The following is a 24,097-nucleotide window of genomic DNA, read 5'->3' on the forward strand; positions in this document are numbered from 1 at the left end:
TACAGCAGACTCTCTCTATCACTGCATGTCACTTACTTCAGACTCTCTCTATCACTGCATGGCATTTACTCCAGACTTTCTCTATCACTACATGGCACTTACAGCAGACTCTATCACTGCATGGCACTTACTCCAGACTCTCTCTATCACTGCATGTCACTTACTCCAGGCTCTATCACTGCATGGCACTTACAGCAGACTCTCTCTATCACTGCATGGCACTTACTCCCGACTTTCTCTATCACTGCATGTCACTTACTCCAGACTCTCTCTATCACTGCATGTCCCTTACTCCAGACTCTCTCTATCACTGCATAGCACTTCCTCCTGACTCTCATCACTGCATGGCACTTACTCTAGACTCTCTCTATCACTGCATGGCACTTACTCCAGATTCTATCACTGCATGGCACTTACAGCAGACTCTCTCTATCACTGCATGGCACTTACTCCAGACTCTCACTATCACTGCATGACACTGACTCCAGACTCTCTCTATCACTGCATGGCACTTACTCCAGATTCTCTCTATCACTGCATGGCAGTTACTCCATATTATATCACTGCATGGCACTTACAGCAGACTCTCTCTATCACTGCATGGCACTTACTCCAGACTATCTCTATTGCTGCATGGCACTTACTCCAGACTCTCTATCACTGCATGGCACTTACCCTCAGACTCTATCACTGCATGGCACTAACTCCAGACTCTCTCTATCACCGCATGGCACTTACTCAAGACTCTCTCTATCACTGCATGGAACTTACAGCGGACTCTCTCTATCACTGCATGACACTTACTCTAGACCTCCATATCACTGCATGGCACATACGAAGGCTATCTCTGTTACTGCATACATTTTAGCATACCCTGCCAGAGCCCAACAATTAATGGACTCACCTGTCACTGTTTGGCTCTTACAGAAACTCTCTCTGTCACTAAGTGCCACTCATGATGCAATCCTCCGTAACTGCGTGGAATGAACCGAGGCCTCCCTTCCTCACTGGATTGATCTTCCCATTGACGACGCCTGCTCTGGATGACATAATCTGGCTGCCAGTTGTCTCTGCAGGGCACTTTCCAATGGCTCCTCTGTTACAGCATGATGCTTACAGTGGTCCACACTTTACTCTTACCATTGCCCCAACTTCACTGGATGACACTCTCAGATACTCCACTTCTTTGCATGGCGCTTAGCATGCACCTATGAATACACTGCACTTAACAAGATTTCCCCAGCACTGTACAGCACTTAGTATAGAATCTTGTCAGAGACTCAAACCACCACTACACGCCAATTAGAACAGGCTCTGTCACAGCATGGCACTTACACATGTTTCCTCGCTCACTACACGCCACTTACCGCAGGCACTGTCACAGCATGGCACTTACACATGCTTCCTCTCTCACTACACGCCACTTACCTCAGGCTCTGTCACAGCATGGCACTTACAAATGTGTCCTCTCTCACTACATGCCACTTACCGCAGGCTCTGTCACCGCATGGCACTTACACATGTTTCCTCGCTCACTACACGCCACTTACCACAGGCTCTGTCACAGCATGGGACTTACACATGCTTCCTCTGTTACTGAAGGTCACTTACCTCAGGCACTGTCACAGCATGGCACTTACACATGCTTCCTCTCTCACTACACGCCACTTACCTCAGGCTCTGTCACAGCATGGCACTTACAAATGCGTCCTCTCTCACTACATGCCACTTACCGCAGGCTCTGTCACAGCATGGCACTTACACATGCTTCCTCTGTTACTGAAGGTCACTTACCGCAGGCACTGTCACAGCATGGCACTTACACATGCGTCCTCTCTCACTACACGCCACTCACCATAGGCTCTGTCACAGCATGGCACTTACACATGCTTCCTCTCTCACTACACGCCACTTACCGCAGGCTCTGTCACAGCATGGCACTTACAAATGCTTCCTCTCTCACTACACGCCACTTACGCAGACTCTGTCACAGGATGGCACTTACACATGCTTCCTCTCTCATTACACACCACTCACCGTAGGCTCTGTCACAGCAGGGCATTTACACATGCTTCCTCTGTACCTGCATGGCACTCATCATGGAATTCTGTGTCACTGCATGGTGGGAAGCATCTGCTCAACTTGTCTCTGTATTACACCTTCAATTGACACTTTCCCTACTGCATGGCACTTTCCAAGGACTCCTTTATTATTGCCTGATGCTTACAGTGAGCTCCTCTTGTCACTGCTTTACTCTTACCATTGCAGCGCACTCGATGTCACTTCCCATTGGCTCCACTTCTTTTCATTAATCACGCCAGTGGAGTTCCCCTGTCACTGCCTGTCACACCCATTGACACTCCCTACATTGCAAGGCACTTACTACAGATTCTCTGTGTCACTGCATCACACTTGGTACAACACTCAAGCACACACTCCACTTGTTGCTGTTTTAACATGCAAACCTCCTCTCACTGCACAGCATATGACAGTGTGGAACGTAAAATGGGCTCATCTGTCACTGCGTGACAACGGACAGTCTCTCTGTCACTGTGAGGCTATCACTCACTCCACAGTCAACACATACCAGTTTCATGAAGTGCTCTGTCACTGGATGGCCCTTAATGAAATATCCTTATTATTTCAGGGCACTTGCCATGGATGAACGTGCCATCAGGTGTAATGCACTGCACAGCACTTACAACACTACTGTCAACAAACTACATATACCATGGATTCTGTGAACGTGCCATCAGGTATAATGCACTGCATGGCACTTACGCCACTGTTCCCAATACACTACACGTGCCATGGATTCTGTGAACGCCCCATCAGATATAATGTACTTCACAGCACTTACAACACTACTGTCAACACACTACATATACCATGGATTCTGTGAACGTGCCATCAGGTATAATGCACTGCATGGCACTTACGCCACTGTTCCCATTAACTACACGTGCCATGGATTCTGTGAACGCCCCATCAGATATAATGTACTGCACAGCACTTACAACACTACTGTCAACACACTACATATACCATGGATTCTGTGAACGTGCCATCAGGTATGATGCACTGCACAGCACTTACAACACTACTGTCAACACACTACATATACCATGGATTCTGTGAACGTGCCATCAGGTGTAATGCACTGCACAGCCCTTACAACACTACTGTCAACACACTACATATACCATGGATTCTGTGAACGTGCCATCAGGTGTAATGCACTGCACAGCACTTACAACACTACTGTCAACACACTACACATGCCATGGATGCCCTTAACGTGCCATCAGGTATAATGCACTGCATGGCACTTACGCCACAGCTCCCAATACACTACACATGCCTTAGATGTTGTGAATGCACCATCAAGTGTAATGCACTGCATGGCACTTACAACACCGCTGCCAATATACTACACGTACCATGGATGCTGTGAACATGCCATAGGCATAATGCACTTCTAGGCACTTACAACACTGCTGTCAATACACCACATGTACCATGGATGCTGTCAACGTGCCATCAGGTGTAATGCACTGCACAGCACTTACAACACTGCTGACAATACAGCACACGTTACACGGATGCTGTGCATGCGCCATTAGGTATAATGCACTTCATGGCACTTACAACACTGCTGTCAATACACATGTACCATGGATGTTGTGAACGTGCCATCAGGTGTAATGCACTGCACAGCACTTACAACACTGCTGCCAATACACTACACATGCCATGGATGCTGTGAACATGCCATCAGGTATAATGCACTGCACAGCACATGCGCCACTGGAGTCAATACAGCACACGTATCATGGATGCTGTCAACGTGCCATCAGGTGTATTGCACTGCAAGGCACTTACAACACTGCTGTCAATGCACCCCACGTACCATTGATGCTGTTAACGTGCCAGCAAGTATAATGCACTGCACAGCACTTACAACACTGCAGTCAATACACTACACATGCCATGTATGTGTGAACATGCCATCAGGTATAATGCACTGCACTGGCACTTACGCCACTTCTGCCAATACAGCACACGTATCATATAGATGCTGTGAATGTGCTGTTAGGTATAAAGCACTTCATGGCACTTACAACACTGCTGTCAATACACCACACAGCTCCAGCGCCAAGAAAGCCCAGGGTACCGACAGAGAGAGAGGTGCCTCTCCCCTGAACAGTTGCCAGGTTGAGGTGAGGCTTTTTATCAGTAAACAATGGGTACGAGCAGTAAATCAAGCACACCAAGAGTGGGATTACTGGTTATGTATTTACCTTCTTTATTCATCGCTATTCACTTTATTTCTTTGCAGTAGCACTTTTTTCAAAGGTCCTGACGAAAGTCGTGAAACCTTGTAGGGTCCTGTAGCTGAAACATGTAGACCTGTTTGCGTCCACCAGATGCAGTTACTATTTCACACTGCAGGTGCTCTGTTTTTAATCCCTGCACTGGGCACGAATCAATAACGTTTCTGTCGCTCCTGGTAGCTAGTTTAAGTATCACTATCCTCACATTACAATCAATTTTGATGTTTGCCCTGCGCCCCTTACCGAACTAGCTTAGTGTCTTCCCATCTGAAGCATTTACTATATCCTATACAGCGAAGGAATAAAAACATCCCTGAGCTCCTCCCTCACAGGGAAGGGGTTGTAGCCCTTGGAGGGGCTAGGGGTCCCCGTCAAGAGGAGAATCCCAGATGATGGATGCTGTGAACGTGCCAGCAGGCATAATGCACTGCACAGCACTTACAACACTGCTGACAATACACCACACTTACCATGGATGCCGTCAATGTCCCATCAGGTGTAATGCACTGCACAGCACTTACAACATTGCTGTCAATGCACTACACATGCCATGGATGTGTGAACATGCCTTCGGGTATAATGCACTGCACTTACGCCACTGCTGCCAATACAGCACACGTATCATGGATGCTGTGAATGAGTCATTAGGTGCAATGCACTTCATGGCACTTACAACACTGCTGTCAATACACCACATGTACCATGGATGCTGTGAATGTGCCATAGGTATAATACTCTGCGCGGCACTTACAACACTGCTGAGAATACACTACACATGCCATAGATAATTTCAACGTGCCATCAGGTGTAATGCACTGCACGGCAGTTACAACATGCGCCATCAGGTATAATGCACTGCACAGCACTTACGCCACTGCTGCCAATACAGCACATGTATCATGGATGCTGTGAATGCGTCATTAGGTGTAATACTCTGCGCGGCACTTACAACACTGCTGAGAATACACTACACATGCCATAGATAATTTCAACGTGCCATCAGGTGTAATGCACTGCACGGCAGTTACAACATGCGCCATCAGGTATAATGCACTGCACAGCACTTACGCCACTGCTGCCAATACAGCACATGTATCATGGATGCTGTGAATGCGTCATTAGGTGTAATGCACTTCATGACACTTACAACACTGCTGTCAATACATCACACGTACCATGGATGCTGTGGACGTGCCATAGGTATAATGCACTGCTGCCAATACACTACACATGCCATAGATAACTTCAATGTGCCATCAGGTGTAATGCACTGCACGACACTTACAACACGCGCCATCAGGTATAATGCACTGCACAGCACTTAAAACACTGCTGCCAATACACCAAATGTACCATGGATGTTGTGAACATGCCATCAGGTGTAATGCACTGCACTACACTTACAACACTGCTCCCAATACACTACAAGTGCCATGAATGCTGTTAACGTGCCAACAGGCATAAAGCACTGCACAGCACCTACAACACTGCAGTCAATACACCGTATGTATCATGGATGATGTCAGCTTGCCATCAGGCATAATGCACTGCACAGCACTTACAACACTGCTGCCAATACACTACACATGCTATGGATTCTGTGAACATGCCATCAAGTATAATGCACTGCACGGCACCTACAACATGCGCCATCAGGTATAATGCACTGCACGGCACTTACAACACTGCTGTCAATACACCACATGTACCATGGATACGGTGAACGTGCCATCAGGTATAATGCACTTCTAGGCACTTACAACACTCCTGTCCATACAGCACACGTATCATGGATGGTGCCAACGTGCCTTCAGGTGTAATGCACTACACTGCACTTACAACACTGCTGCCAATACACTACACGTGCCATGGATGACGTTAACGTTCCATAGGTACAATGCACTCCATGGCACTTACGCCACTGCTCCCAATACATTACACATGCAATGGATTCTGTGAACACGCCATCAGGCATTATGCACTGCTAGGCACTTACAACACTGTTGTCAATATAGCACACCTATCATGGATGCTGCCAACGTGCCATCAGGTGTAATGCACTGCACTGCACTTACAACACTGCTGCAAATAGACCACACATTCCATGGATGCTGTTAACGTGCCATCAGGTATAATGCAGTGCATGGCACTTCTGCCACTTCTGCCAATACACTGCACATGCCGTGGATGCTGTGACAGCGCCATTAGGTATAATGCACTGCACTGCACTTACAGCACTGCTGTCAATACACTACACATGCCATGGTACAGCACTGCTGTCAATACACTACATGTGCCATGGATGCTGTGAACGTGCTATTAGGTAAAATGCACTGCATGCCACTTAAATACTGCTGCCAATATACACATGTACCATGGATGCTGTCAACATGCCATCAGGTGTAATGCACTGCAAGGCACTTACAATAGCGCTGTCAATACACCACATGTACCATGGATGCTGTGAACGCGCCATTAGGCATAATGCACTGTACGGCACATATAACACTGCTGTCAATACACCACACGTCCCATGCACTTCCCTATTGCTGTATGGCATGTGTTATTCACTCCCTCTATCACTGAAAGGAACTTATCAAGGGCTCATCCCTTCACTGGATGGCACGTATGAACTCCCCATGTCAATGGATGTCACTTATGAACTACCCATGTCACTGCATGGTATTTATGTCACTTACCATGGACTCCTTATGTATACTACATCTCTCACTGCCTCTCACTGCCTGGGGCTTACTAAGGACTACACTTGTCACTTACCACAGACTGTCGCAGTCACTGCTTGTCACTTACCACAGACTGTCACTTTCACTGCTTGTCACTTAGCATGGACTGTCGCTGTCACTGCTTGTCACCAACCATGAACTGCCACTGTCACTGCTTGTCACTTACCATAGGCTGTTGCTGTCACTGCTTGTCACTTACCATGGACTGCTGCTGTCACTGTTTGTCACTTACCACGGACTGTCTCGGTCACTGGTTGTCACTTACCATGGATTGTCTCGGTCACTGTTTGTCACTTATCACAGACTGTCATTGTCACTGCTTGTCACTTACCACAGACTGTCTCGGTTACTGTTTTTCACTTATCACAGACTGTCGTTGTCACTGCTTGTCACTTACCACAGACTGTCGCTGTCACTGTTTGTCACTTACCACAGACTGTCTCAGTCACTGTTTGTCACTTATCACATACTGTTGTTGTCACTGCTTGTCACTTACCACAGACTGTCACTGTTACTGCTTGTCACTTACCACAGACTGTCACAGTCACTGCTTCTCACTTACCATGGACTGTCGCTGTCACTGCTTGTCACTTACCACGGACTGTCGTTTTCACTTCCCATGGACTATCACTGTTGCTGCTTGTCACTTACCACAGACTTTCACTGTCACTGCTTGTCACTTAGCATGAACTGTCACTGCTTGTCATCTACAGTGCACTGCCGCTGTCAATGCTTGTCACTTACCTTGGACTGTCGCTTTCACTGCTAGTCACTTACCATGGACTGCCGCTGTCACTGTTTGTCACTTACCACGGACTGTCTCGGTCACTGTTTGTCACTTATCACAGACTGTCGTTGTCACTGCTTATCACTTACCATGGACTATTGCTGTCACTGCTTGTCACTTACCACAGACTGTCGCTGTCACTGCTTGTCACTAACCACAGCCTTTCACTGTATCTGATTGTCACTTACCACAGATTGTCACTGTCACTGCTTGTCACTTACCACAGACTGTTGCTGTCACTGCTTGTCACTTACCACATACTGTCGTTGTCACGGCTCGACACTTACCACATACTGTCGTTGTCACTACTTGACACTTACCACAGACTGTCACTGTCACTGCTTGTCACTTACCATGGACTGTCACTGCTTGTCCCTTACCAAGTACTGTCGCTGTCACTGCTTGTCACTTACCACGGACTGTCGCTGTCACTGCTTATCACTTACCATGGACTGTCTCGGTCACTGTTTGTCACTTATCACAGACTGTCATTGTCACTGCTTGTCACCTACCACAGACTGTCTCGGTTACTGTTTGTCACTTACCACAGACTGTCTCGGTTACTGTTTGTCACTTATCACAGACTGTCGTTGTCACTGCTTGTCACGTACCACAGATTGTCACTGTCACTGTTTGACACTTACCACGGACTGTCTCGGTCACTGGTTGTCACTTATCACAGACTGTTGCTTTCCCTGTTTGTCACTTATCACAGACTGTCGCTGTCACTGTTTGTCACTTACCACAGACTGTCTCGGTCACTGTTTGTCACTTATCACAGACTGTCATTGTCACTGCTTGTCACTTACCACAGACTGTCTCGGTTACTGTTTGTCACTTACCACAGACTGTCTCGGTTACTGTTTGTCACTTACCACAGACTGTCGTTGTCACTGCTTGTCAGTTACCACAGACTGTCGTTGTCACTGTTTTTCACTTACCACAGACTGTCTCAGTCACTGTTTGCCACTTATCACAGACTGTCATTGTCACTGCTTGTCACTTACCACAGACTGTCTCGGTTACTGTTTGTCACTTACCACAGACTGTCTCGGTTACTGTTTGTCACTTACCACAGACTTTCTCGGTTACTGTTTGTAACTTATCACAGACTGTCGTTGTCACTGTTTGTCACTTACCACGGACTATCTCGGTCACTGTTTGTCACTTATCACAGACTGTCATTGTCAGTGCTTATCACTTACCATGGACAATCGCTGTCACTGTTTGTCACTTACCACATACTGTCGCTGTCACTGCTTGTCACTTACCACAGGCTTTCACTGGAACTGATTGTCACTTACCACAGATTGTCACTGTCACTGCTTGTCACTTACCACTGACTGTTGCTGTCACTGCTTGTCACTTACCACATACTGTCGTTGTCACTGCTTGACACTTACCACAGACTGTCACTGTAACTGCTTGTCACTTACCACAGCCTGTCACTGTCACTGCTTGTCACTTACCACGGACTGTCACTGCTTGTCCCTTACCAAGGACTGTCGCTGTCACTGCTTGTCACTTACCACGGGCTGTCACTGCTTATCACTAACCATGGACTATCGCTGTCACTGCTTGTCGCTTACCACAGACTGTCGCTGTCACTGCTTGTCACTTACCACGGACTGTTGCTGTCACTGCTTGTCACTTACCATGGTCTGTCGTTGTCACTGCTTGTCACTTACCACAGACTGCTTGTCGCTTACCACAGATTGTCACTGTCACTGATTATCACTTACTATGGACAGTCACTGTCACTGCTTGTCACTTACCACAGACTGTTTTTGTCACTGCTTGTCACTTAACACAGACTGTCGTTGCCACTGCTTGTCACTTACCACAGACTGTCACTGTAACTGCTTGTCACTCACCACAGACTGTCGCTGTCACTGCTTGTCACTTACCACGGACTGTTGCTGTCACTGCTTGTCACTTACCATGGTCTGTCGTTGTCACTGCTTGTCACTTACCACAGACTGTCACTGTAACTGCTTGTTGCTCACCACAGATTGTCACTGTCACTGCTTGTCACTTACCACGGACTGTCGTTGTCACTGCTTGTCACTTAACACAGACTGTCGTTGTCACTGCTTGTCACTTACCACAGACTGTCACTGTAACTGCTTGTCACTCAACATCGACTGTCACTGTTTGACACTTACCTCGGACTGTCTCGGTCACTGTTTGTCACTTATCACAGACTGTTGTTGTCACTCCTTGTCACTTACCACATACTGTCACTGCTTGTCACTTACCACAGACTGTCACAGTCACTGCTTGTTACTTACCACAGACTGTCGCTGTAACTGCTTGTCACTTACCACGGACTGTCATTGTCACTGCTTGTTACTTACCACGGACTGTCGCTGTCACTGCTTATCACTTACCACGGACTGCCGTTGTCACTGCTTGTCACTTACCACAGACAGTCACTGTAACTGCTTGTCACTTACCACAGATTGTCACTGTCACTGCTTGTCAATTACCATGGACTGTGGCTGTCACTGCTTGTCACTTACCACAGACTGTCGTTGTCACTGCTTGACACTTACCATAGACTGTCACTGTAAATGATTGTCATTTACCACAGACTGTCACTGCTTGTCACTTACCACGGACTGTCACTGCTTGTCCCTTACCACGGACTGTCGCTGTCACTGCTTGTCAATTACCACGGACTGTCGCTGTCACTGCTTATTACTTACCATGGACTATCGCTGTCACTGCTTGTCACTTACCACAGACTGTCGCTGTGACTGCTTGTCACTTACCACGAACTGTGGCTGTCACTGCTTGTCACTCACCATGGACGGTCATCACTGCTTGTCACTTACCACAGACTGTCACTGTAACTGCTTGTCACTTACCACAGACTGTCATTGCTTGTCACTTACCACGGACTGTTGCTGTCACTGCTTGTCACTTACCATAGACTGTCACTGCTTGTCACTTACCACAGACTGTCACTGCTTGTCAATAACCACGGACTGTTGCTGTCACTGCTTGTCACTTACCATGGACTGTCGCTGTCACTTCTTGTCACTTACCACAGACTGTTGCTGTCACTGCTTGTCACTTACCATGGTCTGTCGTTGTCACTGCTTGTCACTTACCACAGACTGTCACTGTAACTGCTTGTTGCTCACCACAGATTGTCACTGTCACTGCTTGTCACTTACCACGGACTGTCGTTGTCACTGCTTGTCACTTAACACAGACTGTCGTTGTCACTGCTTGTCACTTACCACAGACTGTCACTGTAACTGCTTGTCACTCAACATCGACTGTCACTGTTTGACACTTACCTCGGACTGTCTCGGTCACTGTTTGTCACTTATCACAGACTGTTGTTGTCACTCCTTGTCACTTACCACATACTGTCACTGCTTGTCACTTACCACAGACTGTCACAGTCACTGCTTGTTACTTACCACAGACTGTCGCTGTAACTGCTTGTCACTTACCACGGACTGTCATTGTCACTGCTTGTTACTTACCACGGACTGTCGCTGTCACTGCTTATCACTTACCACGGACTGCCGTTGTCACTGCTTGTCACTTACCACAGACAGTCACTGTAACTGCTTGTCACTTACCACAGATTGTCACTGTCACTGCTTGTCAATTACCATGGACTGTGGCTGTCACTGCTTGTCACTTACCACAGACTGTCGTTGTCACTGCTTGACACTTACCATAGACTGTCACTGTAAATGATTGTCATTTACCACGGACTGTCACTGCTTGTCCCTTACCACGGACTGTCACTGCTTGTCCCTTACCACGGACTGTCGCTGTCACTGCTTGTCAATTACCACGGACTGTCGCTGTCACTGCTTATTACTTACCATGGACTATCGCTGTCACTGCTTGTCACTTACCACAGACTGTCGCTGTGACTGCTTGTCACTTACCACGAACTGTGGCTGTCACTGCTTGTCACTCACCATGGACGGTCATCACTGCTTGTCACTTACCACAGACTGTCACTGTAACTGCTTGTCACTTACCACAGACTGTCATTGCTTGTCACTTACCACGGACTGTTGCTGTCACTGCTTGTCACTTACCATAGACTGTCACTGCTTGTCACTTACCACAGACTGTCACTGCTTGTCAATAACCACGGACTGTTGCTGTCACTGCTTGTCACTTACCATGGACTGTCGCTGTCACTTCTTGTCACTTACCACAGACTGTCGCTGTCACTGCTTGTCACTTACCACAGACTGTCATTGCTTGTCACTTACCACGGACTGTTGCTGTCACTGCTTGTCACTTACCATAGACTGTCACTGCTTGTCACTTACCACAGACTGTCACTGCTTGTCAATAACCACGGACTGTTGCTGTCACTGCTTGTCACTTACCATGGACTGTCGCTGTCACTTCTTGTCACTTACCACAGACTGTTGCTGTCACTGCTTGTCACTTACCATGGTCTGTCGTTGTCACTGCTTGTCACTTACCACAGACTGTCACTGTAACTGCTTGTTGCTCACCACAGATTGTCACTGTCACTGCTTGTCACTTACCACGGACTGTCGTTGTCACTGCTTGTCACTTAACACAGACTGTCGTTGTCACTGCTTGTCACTTACCACAGACTGTCACTGTAACTGCTTGTCACTCAACATCGACTGTCACTGTTTGACACTTACCTCGGACTGTCTCGGTCACTGTTTGTCACTTATCACAGACTGTTGTTGTCACTCCTTGTCACTTACCACATACTGTCACTGCTTGTCACTTACCACAGACTGTCACAGTCACTGCTTGTTACTTACCACAGACTGTCGCTGTAACTGCTTGTCACTTACCACGGACTGTCATTGTCACTGCTTGTTACTTACCACGGACTGTCGCTGTCACTGCTTATCACTTACCACGGACTGCCGTTGTCACTGCTTGTCACTTACCACAGACAGTCACTGTAACTGCTTGTCACTTACCACAGATTGTCACTGTCACTGCTTGTCAATTACCATGGACTGTGGCTGTCACTGCTTGTCACTTACCACAGACTGTCGTTGTCACTGCTTGACACTTACCATAGACTGTCACTGTAAATGATTGTCATTTACCACGGACTGTCACTGCTTGTCCCTTACCACGGACTGTCACTGCTTGTCCCTTACCACGGACTGTCGCTGTCACTGCTTGTCAATTACCACGGACTGTCGCTGTCACTGCTTATTACTTACCATGGACTATCGCTGTCACTGCTTGTCACTTACCACAGACTGTCGCTGTGACTGCTTGTCACTTACCACGAACTGTGGCTGTCACTGCTTGTCACTCACCATGGACGGTCATCACTGCTTGTCACTTACCACAGACTGTCACTGTAACTGCTTGTCACTTACCACAGACTGTCATTGCTTGTCACTTACCACGGACTGTTGCTGTCACTGCTTGTCACTTACCATAGACTGTCACTGCTTGTCACTTACCACAGACTGTCACTGCTTGTCAATAACCACGGACTGTTGCTGTCACTGCTTGTCACTTACCATGGACTGTCGCTGTCACTTCTTGTCACTTACCACAGACTGTCGCTGTCACTGCTTGTCACTTACCATGGACTGTCACTGTCAGTGCTTGTCACTCACCACGGACTTTCGCTGCTTGTCACTCACCACAGACTGTCGCTGTCACTGATGTCACTCAAGGTTCCGTGGGTGGTCAGAGAAGACCCCAGGTCATGTGGACTCTCTACAAGCATGCTCTCAGCCCAACTCACCTGCCTGGGGTGTGACGTCTTCAGAGACAGGACCGGAAGAAGGACTTCCTGGAAGCTGGGCCTTCCTGCTGACGAGGAGATGGTTCTGGAGCCCAAGGTCAACGAGGAGCAAAGGAGGCAGCCGGGAAGAGAACATTTCAGGTCCCGCCGGCCTGCCTCTCGGAGGCCCCCAAGCATCTCCCCCGGGCAACGGGAGGAGGACAAAGAGCAGAGTCCTATCTCCAGACGTCACTTCCGGCCCCCAGTGAGGGGAATCTAGTTACTATTTACTTCTTCTTACATTTATAAGAATAGCCACTTGTGCTTCAAGTCCATCATATTCAGAAGTTTTTTTTTTTAAAGATGCACCTATAAGGGCCAATAGAAAACGTGGAGCCGAATTTTAGTCCCTGTGAGTTTGTTCACCCCTCACCTCTGCAGGTTCAGGGCCCCCTGTGGCCAGGTTTGTGTCTTTTCCCTCACACCTTTATCAGTTCCAGTCCTGAGGTGAAATTAATGCCAGGTTTTCTTTACACACAATATATTTATCGTGAAATAATATACTTGTGTTTGCACGGAATAATGTTAAAGAAATGATAAGTGTTACCTGCCCAATATGCAAGAGATTTGTTAACAATCAGTTAATTTAATCAGTGAGTGACTGCACTTCTCGACCACAGCTGGGCGCAGTGACAAACCCAGCTTCTCACCAGAGCTCGTAACGTGTTACTCAAATATCCTGATGTGTGTAACCGCGGGGCATATTATCAAGAAACGGCGTTAAAATTATCGCCCTTGAGAATTCCCATAGAAGCCCATGTTCTGGTGGAATTCTCTGCGGCATATTATCAAGCCCATTATCGCCGCTTTAGCGGCAGTTGTCTGCCGCCAAAGCGGCGAGAATTTTAACGCCGTGCTTGATAATATGCCCCCACGTGGCCTCAGTTGATCATGTAATATTCCTCACTGTAAGAGTTTTGTTAATAAACTTCTCGTTGATAAGTTTCAGAGTCCGTCGTCTTTGTTCATTGCCGAGTGAGGGTCACCCAGAGAACCCCTCTCCTTCTTGTGAAGCACAGAGGCCGCGGCGCATGGGGCTGGCAGGATCATGAAATACCCCCACTCTGAACGCCGCCCAGCGTGGCACTGAAGGGGGGAAACAAGGCAGGGATCCTGGGCATGTCCTGGAAAGTATTCACCCTGAACGTTTGAAAATACGGAGCTAAATTGTGCCCTTTGAGACACAATTTTCGCAGAATTTAGCCCGAGTTATAATTACCTGGGGGCATATTAACAAATCCTACAAAGCCAAAAAAGCAGAGGTAAAACCAGCACCCTATTTACAAGAGGGTGCTAACATGCATAATCGCATGTTAGCACCCTTTTTCCTAACGCCTTACTTTGCATCTCCAATGAGATACAAAGTGGGCGTTACTGGGCGTACCCAAGATGGACTACCTTGCAAATATCGCCGATGTTTACATCACAATATTTACAAGGCAGCCCACATGATTTTAGCACACATTAGATTTTGGTGAAAACGACCGATTTCGCCAAAACCTAACGTCTGCAAAAATCCTGATTTAGCTATCCCTAACATAGGGGGTGGATTATACTGATGCGACCCTGTGGGTTGTATCAGCAAGGTTATCGCCCTTTTGCAGGGAACATCGCTGGAAAACCAGCGATGTTCCCTGCAAAATGGCAAAATGGCGATAACCTTGCTATCTCTGGAATTTTTATCGCCCTGGAGTAACGCGTTGTTAATAACGCGCTACCAGGGCGATAAATTCCAGAGATAGCCTGCGATAATATAATTATCGCTAAGCACGGCCATCTGAGGTGGAATTATGCATTGTCCAAGATGTCTGCCGCTTTGTTCGTCACTCACACTGCCATCTTGTGTGTTCCTGTCCTGCCTCTTCCAAGCAGATGCGCACTCACGCGTTATGACTGTAATTCACTCGGAGGGGGAGGGCGTGGAAATGAGTGAAACACATCTCACACTCTAGGTAAGTAGACAGCAGGGCTATCCCTCAGTTTGGAACGATATCATATGCTCAGGCACTAGGATTAGAACACCACTTAAAACAGCAGACGTATCCTTAAGGTGGGACCCATATGACAGCTAAGACAGCAGTGGTGTTAAGGATGTCATATAACCTTTATTAATACAGATGATGAAATGTCTCAATGTGAATCATGCAATAACAGCAATATCAGACCCTTGGCATTGGTGAGATATCACCAACAATACGCCTCCCAGCTCAACATCAAATGTCCCTTAAATGTCTCCATGAATTATAACAGTGACACACAATAATTGTGTTCCCAGCCACCAGACTGACACTTCCTGAATGAATACATAACATAACGTGTATTTGTAAAGCGCACGTTCACCCAAGGGCATCTTGGCGCTGAATAACAGATGTTTATTGTCACCCACCTCAAAGGAACTCATTTTATCTACCTCAAAAGGATGAAAGCCTGACAGGACCCACCAGGGTTTGAACATGGGACCATGAGGTCAAGCACAGGCCCCTACAGTGGCCACATTAGTCCACGAAGCTGCCAGATCCGGCCTCATATGTAAATTTCCAAATGCTCGCTTTGCCTAACAGTTGCAGTTACATCATACTGTTCCCAAACAGCCTAGAGGCCCATAGGAATGAATGGGATTGCATGCACAATTTGCGAGTACCCTAAAGGTACTCGCAAATTGCGCATGCAATTTCAAGGGTGCAAGGGTGCCAAAAGGACACCCTGTTGCACCCCTGAAATTGATATGTGAACACTTTAGTGCATTTTTCTAAGTTTTCGCTATTTACCATCAGGTATAATTTTCCGGTAAGTAGCGGACCCTAATAGCGAAATCGCTATTTTAAATGACATCTTGCATTGCATTCAAGGCATCACAATTTGCGATTCCTTAAATGCAATCGCAATTTGCGATTTTTGCATTTGGGATGATGCATCCCAAATGCAAAAATACCGGTCGCAAAGAGGCAGATTCTGAGAATCTGCCCGTTTGTCACCGTTTTTTTTCCTTGATGCATGTGGCACTTAGTGACTAAAAAATTAACTTTTCACTTTTAGTAAATCCACTAGTTTTGCCCCCATACACCAACTTGGCTCTTGGAACCATATGCCCGGCATAGCTGCAGTCAGGGCAGACATTATGCAAAGCATAACCCCCTGTATGCCAGAAGTGGCCAACATGAGGCCTAGGGTACCAAGAAAAGGCCAGTGTGTGCTAGCCACCACACACCAGGCAATGCCCACAGTATGCCAGGAATAGCTATGCTATGCCAGGCCTTAATAATGCCCACTATGCTCACCATCTGCCAAGAAGGCCCCTCTATGCAAAACACGCCATCATTCCTAGCAGGCCAGGTGCATAATGAGGGAACCCCTCCTCCTTGAGACACAACAGGAAGTGCTGAAGAAACATCTGGTCCACGCAGGTGGCTGATGGAACAGCCTGGTATACAGGTCATAAATTGACTGATCATAACAGTGGGGGAGCGGCACACACTGACCGCCTGCACGAGTCCTGAGACATTATGGTAAAAACCACCCTAAATCGCGTTTTTACTCTAAGGGGTATATTTACTAAGTTGTGGGCCGTTTTTGCATCACAAAAGTGCAAAAAATCAACGCCACATTTTAAAAACTAATTTACTTTCCAGCACTAAACTTGTTTAGTGCTGCAAAATCACTCGAAAGTAGCTCAAAGCAGCGCATAGCGCGACTTTGCATTACTTAGCACCAAGGGGGTGACCATGGGCGTTCCCATGCAACCACCCAAGGTTTCTGATGCTACGCCCTATTCACTCAAAAGAGTAGACAGGATTTAGCGTCAGAAAATAGCACCCAATTCAACCAGGCGCCGTCACAGAGAATGCTTTCATTTCTCCTTTCTTTTCTGACTTTGTATGTGTGCTGCACTGTACAGCAGACGTTCAAGGTGGGAAAAGGTTTGAAGTGAGTCTAAGCATAGTATTTTGTACTGGAAAAGTATCCTCCCAGTACAAAATTAATGCTAGACACACAGAGACACCCTTGCACTATGGTGCAAAAGTGTGTACGTGGTGCGCGGCAGCTGATTTCAGCGCCAGCGCTAGGGGAAGGGGAGGAGAGTGCCATATTTCTGTAAATATGGCACTCTCCAGTTCTCTCCGTCTCACGCAGCGCGGTGCAGCATTTGCGGCTGTTGCACTGCGCTGCACGGCGCTGCATGATTATCTAGTAAATCTGGACCTTAGTCGCTCAACTGTTTGCACCCAGTGCTGGTACTGCCAGTGAAGGGTGGGGTCCGACTGACCCAAGTAGCATGTGTGGCTCTGCTATCTTAAAGCGTTCCAAGGCTGAATCCACTTTGTCTCTTAGAAGGCGAGGGCCATCGAGTGGCCAGTGCATTAAAGATCCCTGGATATGCCTGGCGAAGCCTACAGATCTCATTCAGGCATGGTGCCAAAGTGCTGCACTGGTACCCATCACCCAACCTAAGCAGTCGGTCATGTCCAAGCCGGCACAAATTACAAAGTTAGCTGCATAGCAGCCATTCTGGAGAGCTTGCGTGAGGGAAGGACTGAGGCCATCGGGAACTGCTGGCAAAACCTGGACCACTGTGTCCCATAGGACATGGGATTTAAATTTACAAATGGCATTTACTGATCACAGAGCAAGGTTTTCCAATGTCTCTATTCTTTTAGGCTCACGATAAAGTGGGGTGTTGGGAAAGGTGGGGTTTACCTTATTGGTGGACGCCTGCACCACCAAGCTCTCTGGCGCGGAGATGTTGTGTGAGAAAAGCAGGGTCTCCTGGTGCTGGACAATAACCGCAAATGACCGCCCATCAAGTGGCATCCCCCAGGGCCTCCTTTAATAGTAGTAAAGGTTATGTAGGAGCTTGACCAGGCCAGACTACCTCTGTCAGGACATTATTCGTCACCTCCATAGAAGGGAGTTGTAGGTCTAGTACTTCTGCCGCTCTCTGCCTCACAACAGTGCAGGAGGCGCGTTCCTCAGTCGCAGGGCCAGGAGGAGAAACAAAGCCCGTATCTGTAGAGGCCACAGGCATCTAGGAGTTCTTCATACCAGTTTTCCACATCCAACTTGGGGACAAAATCACCTCCTTCATCAAAATTGTCATTGTCTGGGTCAGTGCTGAAAAATTGTGCAAAGTTTGGGCACTACTGAGTGATAAAGGCAAAGTATCTGGATCAGAAGGCTCCGGTGAGAGACGGACACGTCCTCGACCAGGTCATGGTGGACTCCACTCATCAGAAAGCACAATGGGCTGCAAATCCTCCTCCGGCATTGGCTGAGTCGGCTCTGGCATCACTGCAAAGGAAACCAGTTCAGTTGCTGGTGTCGGCACCAGAGCTGGTGCTGAGCCGTGTTTACATGTAGTCATTTTATCGAAGCCAGAAGAATGAACACGAATTCGAACCTGAGACAGTCTCAGGGTGCAGCCACACATCTAAGCCGCAGGACCACTGAGATGACACCCAAGGCACACATCCTCTCTGGCTAGGGGCTATTCCACCAAAGTGACTACAGAATACTGCTCCATATCTATATCTTCATGGAGCACAGAAGTGGAGTTGAGAATAGCAAATCAACAGACTGGGAGAAGGACATAGACTGGTGTCAGAGAGCAGAGGAAACGGTATACAAGAGTAGAGGGTGCGTTAAGAAATGGGAAAAGGTGTGGACCCCTTGGCGAGCTTCCAGGGGCTCGCTGGAGAGCCATGTGGACACCAGAGAGGCCCTGGACGATTAGAGGAATGGTACTCCTTTAACGCTGTTTCTTCCTCTCTACCCCACCCTATCATTTGTCACCCTGACCCATGGAAGTGGATCTCCAATGTGCATGCTTTGGCAAATGTTACGGTGCTGTCTACTGAGCGTCTTTAATAAAAAGAGTTAAACAAAAGAGAGAATAGTAAATCTGCACTTACCTCTTCGCACTTACCTTCTCCATATTTTGGTCCTCCATATTTGGGCCTTGGAGTTTTGTCCCCACAATATTTTTGTCCCCGATACCCTGCCATCCAACTGGCTAAGGGAAAGAGACACAAACAGCAACAAGTAAACAGCCAAAGGTCATTCTTTTTTAGCTCTCTGTTCCCGCCCTAGGCTCCGCAGCACGGGCTGCTGGAAATGGTGGTTTACAGCCAGCACGCTGCTGCACAGTGCGCCCTCAACAAGCACGCACACCAGTCTGGACAGCACCAACACTCCATGATGACCCTACCCCTTGCTGAAATGCACACAGTGCAAGTGGCTCAGGAGTACGCCAGACTCTGCCGACAACACTGTTGTGTTCAGCAAGGTTTGGCTTCCCGCAGAGTGCTGGGCATAGAGCCTGGCCAGAGGTCAGAACCCATGGCCAATCCCACCCGCACATGTCCGAAGGCAATGCGCGGCAGATCTTGGCTGTCCGGAGAGGGGGCGGCACCAGATCTGGTTTAAGCCGAACTCTGGCCGTCTGCCAAGTGTTGGTTATAGGGTCTGGCTTGAGGCCAGACTCTGTGGCCAATCCCAGCTGCACATGTCCAAAGGCAATGCGCGGCAGATGTTGGCTGTCCGGAGAGGGTCTGGCACCAGATCTGGTTTAAGCTGAACTCTGTCTGTCCGCCAAGTGTTGGTTGTAGGGTCTGGCTTGAGGCCAGGCTCTGTGGCCAATCAAAGCTACAAATGGCGAGTCATGGGCAAGTCACCAAATCCTGCTGCAAATGGCAGAAGACTGACCCAGGTAGGGGGGGTGCTGAGGTTTGGGTGCAATGCTTGACTTCTGGAAATCCTGGCCTGGCCAGTCACGTTGTTCATGGCCAAGGTTGGCCACCCACAGAACGCTGAATCAGGGAATTCTTGGATGTGATATGTAATTAGAAACAAGCATTTGCAATGCATTAGGTCTCGCATTTACGCAAGTTTAAGCTATTGGCATTGTAAATGACAATGCCTTTTATTTTGGTTTTAAAAACCAAAAAAGAAAAAAAAGGCATTGTCATTTACAATGCCAATAGCTCAAACTCGCATAAATGCGAGACCTATCACATTGCCAAATGCTTGTCTTTCATAGAGCGCTGGATTCAGTAGAAACCATTTGTAACTAGTCAACTGGAATTTCCCCCTGGAAACTTTAGCCCGGGTTGGTTTTGTACTATGATCTGTGTAGTTTCGCTTCTCCAGGTATTAATGCAAGACAACTTATCACACACATGATTGGTAACCTAAATTGCCGGTATTGTAACCCTTATGTATGCTAAATAAAAGAGGCTGCTACACTTAGCATTGGCAAAGTTGTCCGCTAAACGAATAGTAATTCTAAAAGTGTGTCACCCGGGATACCGACAGAGACGTTTTAAAGTGGGCTCTGGCCCAGGGCCCAAGCCTTTCAGGGGGCCCCTAATGGAGCCAGCTTCGTTCTGAAGTGTCTTGCCCTGATGACCTTAATAATTCTTAAACAGATTGTTTTAAATACTGTTTTCCTTTCATTTATTTATAATATGGGTGATATGCGAGAGTCTATTACAAACATTCTACAGAGAAATGGTACTTGTTTAATTCAACATCCATAAAAACGATTCAGATGAAAGAGGGACCTCACATGTGAGAAATGGGAGGGGGATCACAGATTATTTACAATAATGTTCGTGAACAGCTGCTGTATTACAATATTAAAAACACAAGTAACTATCCCTGAATATTAGATGCAAACACATTTAGAGATTGGATGAGTATGCCTGTGCACTGTCAGTGACACGGCCAAGGATGACATGAAAGATGAAATTGGATCATAAATTCAAAGCGGTTCCTAACAGGGGCCCCCAAAATACCTTTGGCCCAGGGCCCCCAAAATCCTTAAGATGCCCCTGGATACCGAGCACTAGAACCCAAGAGTAAAGGCCAAGTAGCATAGGAACGCATGGGAACAGGGAGCTCTGAACTAGATTCACCCCTCGTTAAGTGAAACTGTAGCCTGTGGAGCAAACCCCAGTGTCCGTCATCTTGAGCCCACCCACCCACGCTTTGTTCATGCTTCACGCACGAGGAATGCCCGGATATTCTGTGCACGGCTCGGGGTGGAGGGCAGCCGCTGAGTGAGTACTGCCACAGCAAGCATGCCAACATTTTGGAGGAGGAAAGTGGGAGATTAAAAAAGAAAAATCGAGAAAATGTATTTCTCCCATTGACGTCTATTGAAGGAGATGCTACTTCAGGGGCAGACAGCCCAAATAAGGCCATTTTGTGCTTCAAAATCTGGAGTCTCCTGCATGACTCGGGTCTAATGGCATGTGTGCCACAGTGTCCCCGGCGTACTCCAGGCCGGAGGCGCCCTCGCTTTCAGCAGTGATGCAGTGAGTGATATTCTGTGCACGTCGCTGGCTAGTCTATTAGAGCTCGTGTAAACACTCCAGCTGTGACAGGTGTGCAAAACTGCAACCAATGAAAGGCTAGGCTGTTGGAAGGCACCAACCTGCCATCTGACAATCTCTCTCATGACTGGGGGTCTCAGAACTTCCTGCGCGAGCTGCCTTGATACCATTAACAGGACACGCCGCACCGCTTTGAAACTGGGAAACGACCTACCAACTTTCCATTATGCACATTCGTCTCTTGAGGGATACTGTGCCGGGATTGTGTCCACGTTTTCCTTAATTGCAGCATTCTTTGAAACGCAGGCAAAAGAATGGCGCAGCTGTTAGACGCTCTTGAAATGCAAGAACAATTCTAACAAGGGCATCTTTCAAATGCGCGCTCTCTGGCCGTCCCTTAGAAATGCTGACATCACCTAAAGCACTTTTCTTCTTCACCAACATGCACAATCTATTAAAGTCCTCTTTCTCGAATACATGCCCACTTATTCGGTTTCGTCTGCAATATTGAAAGTCACTGTACATCAGCGCACCCTCTAATATCAGGCAGTGGCTATGACTGTGCCTTCTGTGAAGTACAGTATTGCAGTTCTCGCTCTAAAATGCAAGCAGGGTTTATTGCACATCTCAACAAGCATCGCGGCACCGACGCTTTACTTCTAATGTTCAAAGTAAAGCACAGGTGCCGTGATTATACCAAAAGTAAAGAAATAGATGATTTTTCTATTTCTTTACTTTTGGTATAATCGAGGCACCCGCGCTTTACTTATAACATCAAAAGTAAAGCGTGGGTGCCGCAATTGTACCAAAAGTAAAGAAAACAAGCAGCACTGAAAGCGATCACGTCGCGATCGCTATTGTCAACAACTAGTGGTGCGAGCGCACCACAGAGGAGCGGGGGGGAGGGAGCGCGGCAGCGACAGCAAGGTGAATGCGCGCTGCTGCGCATACTGGCCACCATTGGGAATGGGCAATGTCCCGCCTTTGCCCAATCGCGTCCTGTTTTAAAAAAAAAAAACACGCGCAAGTTAATGCCAGACGGGGAAAGAAAAACCACACGTACGAGCGTGTGGGTAGCTTTCAAAACCCCGTACAAGAGGTCTCACGCTGCGCGAGCAGTGTTACGCACTGCAACGCTAGGCGCAAGACCTAAAAACTGAAAAAAACAAAGGTGAACATGAAGCTGTGGTTAGCTTTGGTTATACACAGTGTAAATTCCTAGGGCAACTCAAGCTTAATACAACACATTATTATGACAATTCTGTTGTGTGGAGAGACAAAGGCAAAGATGTGTATATTGAAAAATTATTAAAGATTTAACAATAAATATATATACAAAACAAATCTAAAACAATCCACAAGCACACCACATCCATGTCATCATTCATACTGAACAACCATAATATGTACATCTAACACTTCAGTATATGTTTAAAACAATAACAGAAAATCACACCAAAAACACTGTCAAAGTGTGTATATGGATACAAAGTAAAACTGAAAGAGCCCTGAAATATGTAAGTTATGATTAAGAGCACAGTCCATAAGTTGCACAACAGTCGTGCACACCATACCTTGCACACCCAATGCAATGCTTCTGACCTCACAATATTTATACCGATAAAAACAACACATAAAAGTGAAACACAGTTAAATACACATAATCAAACCAATTAATGGCACTTAAGTAATGTTTGTTTCTCTTTAAGTGGAAAAGGTGATACGATATCTAATAATATCTGTAAGATGATTTACAACATCTGTACTTGCGTCTGTTCTCTTAAGTGTGACGTGGGAGCGTTGCGTTTGGTGTGATCTGAACTATATGCACCCAGAAGCAGAGAGGACAGCAACATAGAGGCTTCTAGCCCTCAGCAACTGCACCAGAGAGCAGGGAAAGTGCAGTGGAAAGAAGGAATGCTCAAATACCAGGAGAACCTTTATAATGGGGATTCATGTTTTAAAAACATCAATTAATAGAAAGAGAAAAAAAGAGTACCACCACGAGAGTACCATTTTTCCCTACAACCTCATCCACACCTCTGAGTACAAACACTGATTTAAGTGGAAGTCCGGATGAAAATATTATTTTGCAGAGACTAGAATCGAGGAGGAGT

The sequence above is a fragment of the Triturus cristatus genome, chromosome 1_1 (assembly GCF_964204655.1).
Source record: "Triturus cristatus chromosome 1_1, aTriCri1.1, whole genome shotgun sequence".
Lineage (NCBI taxonomy): Eukaryota > Metazoa > Chordata > Amphibia > Caudata > Salamandridae > Triturus > Triturus cristatus.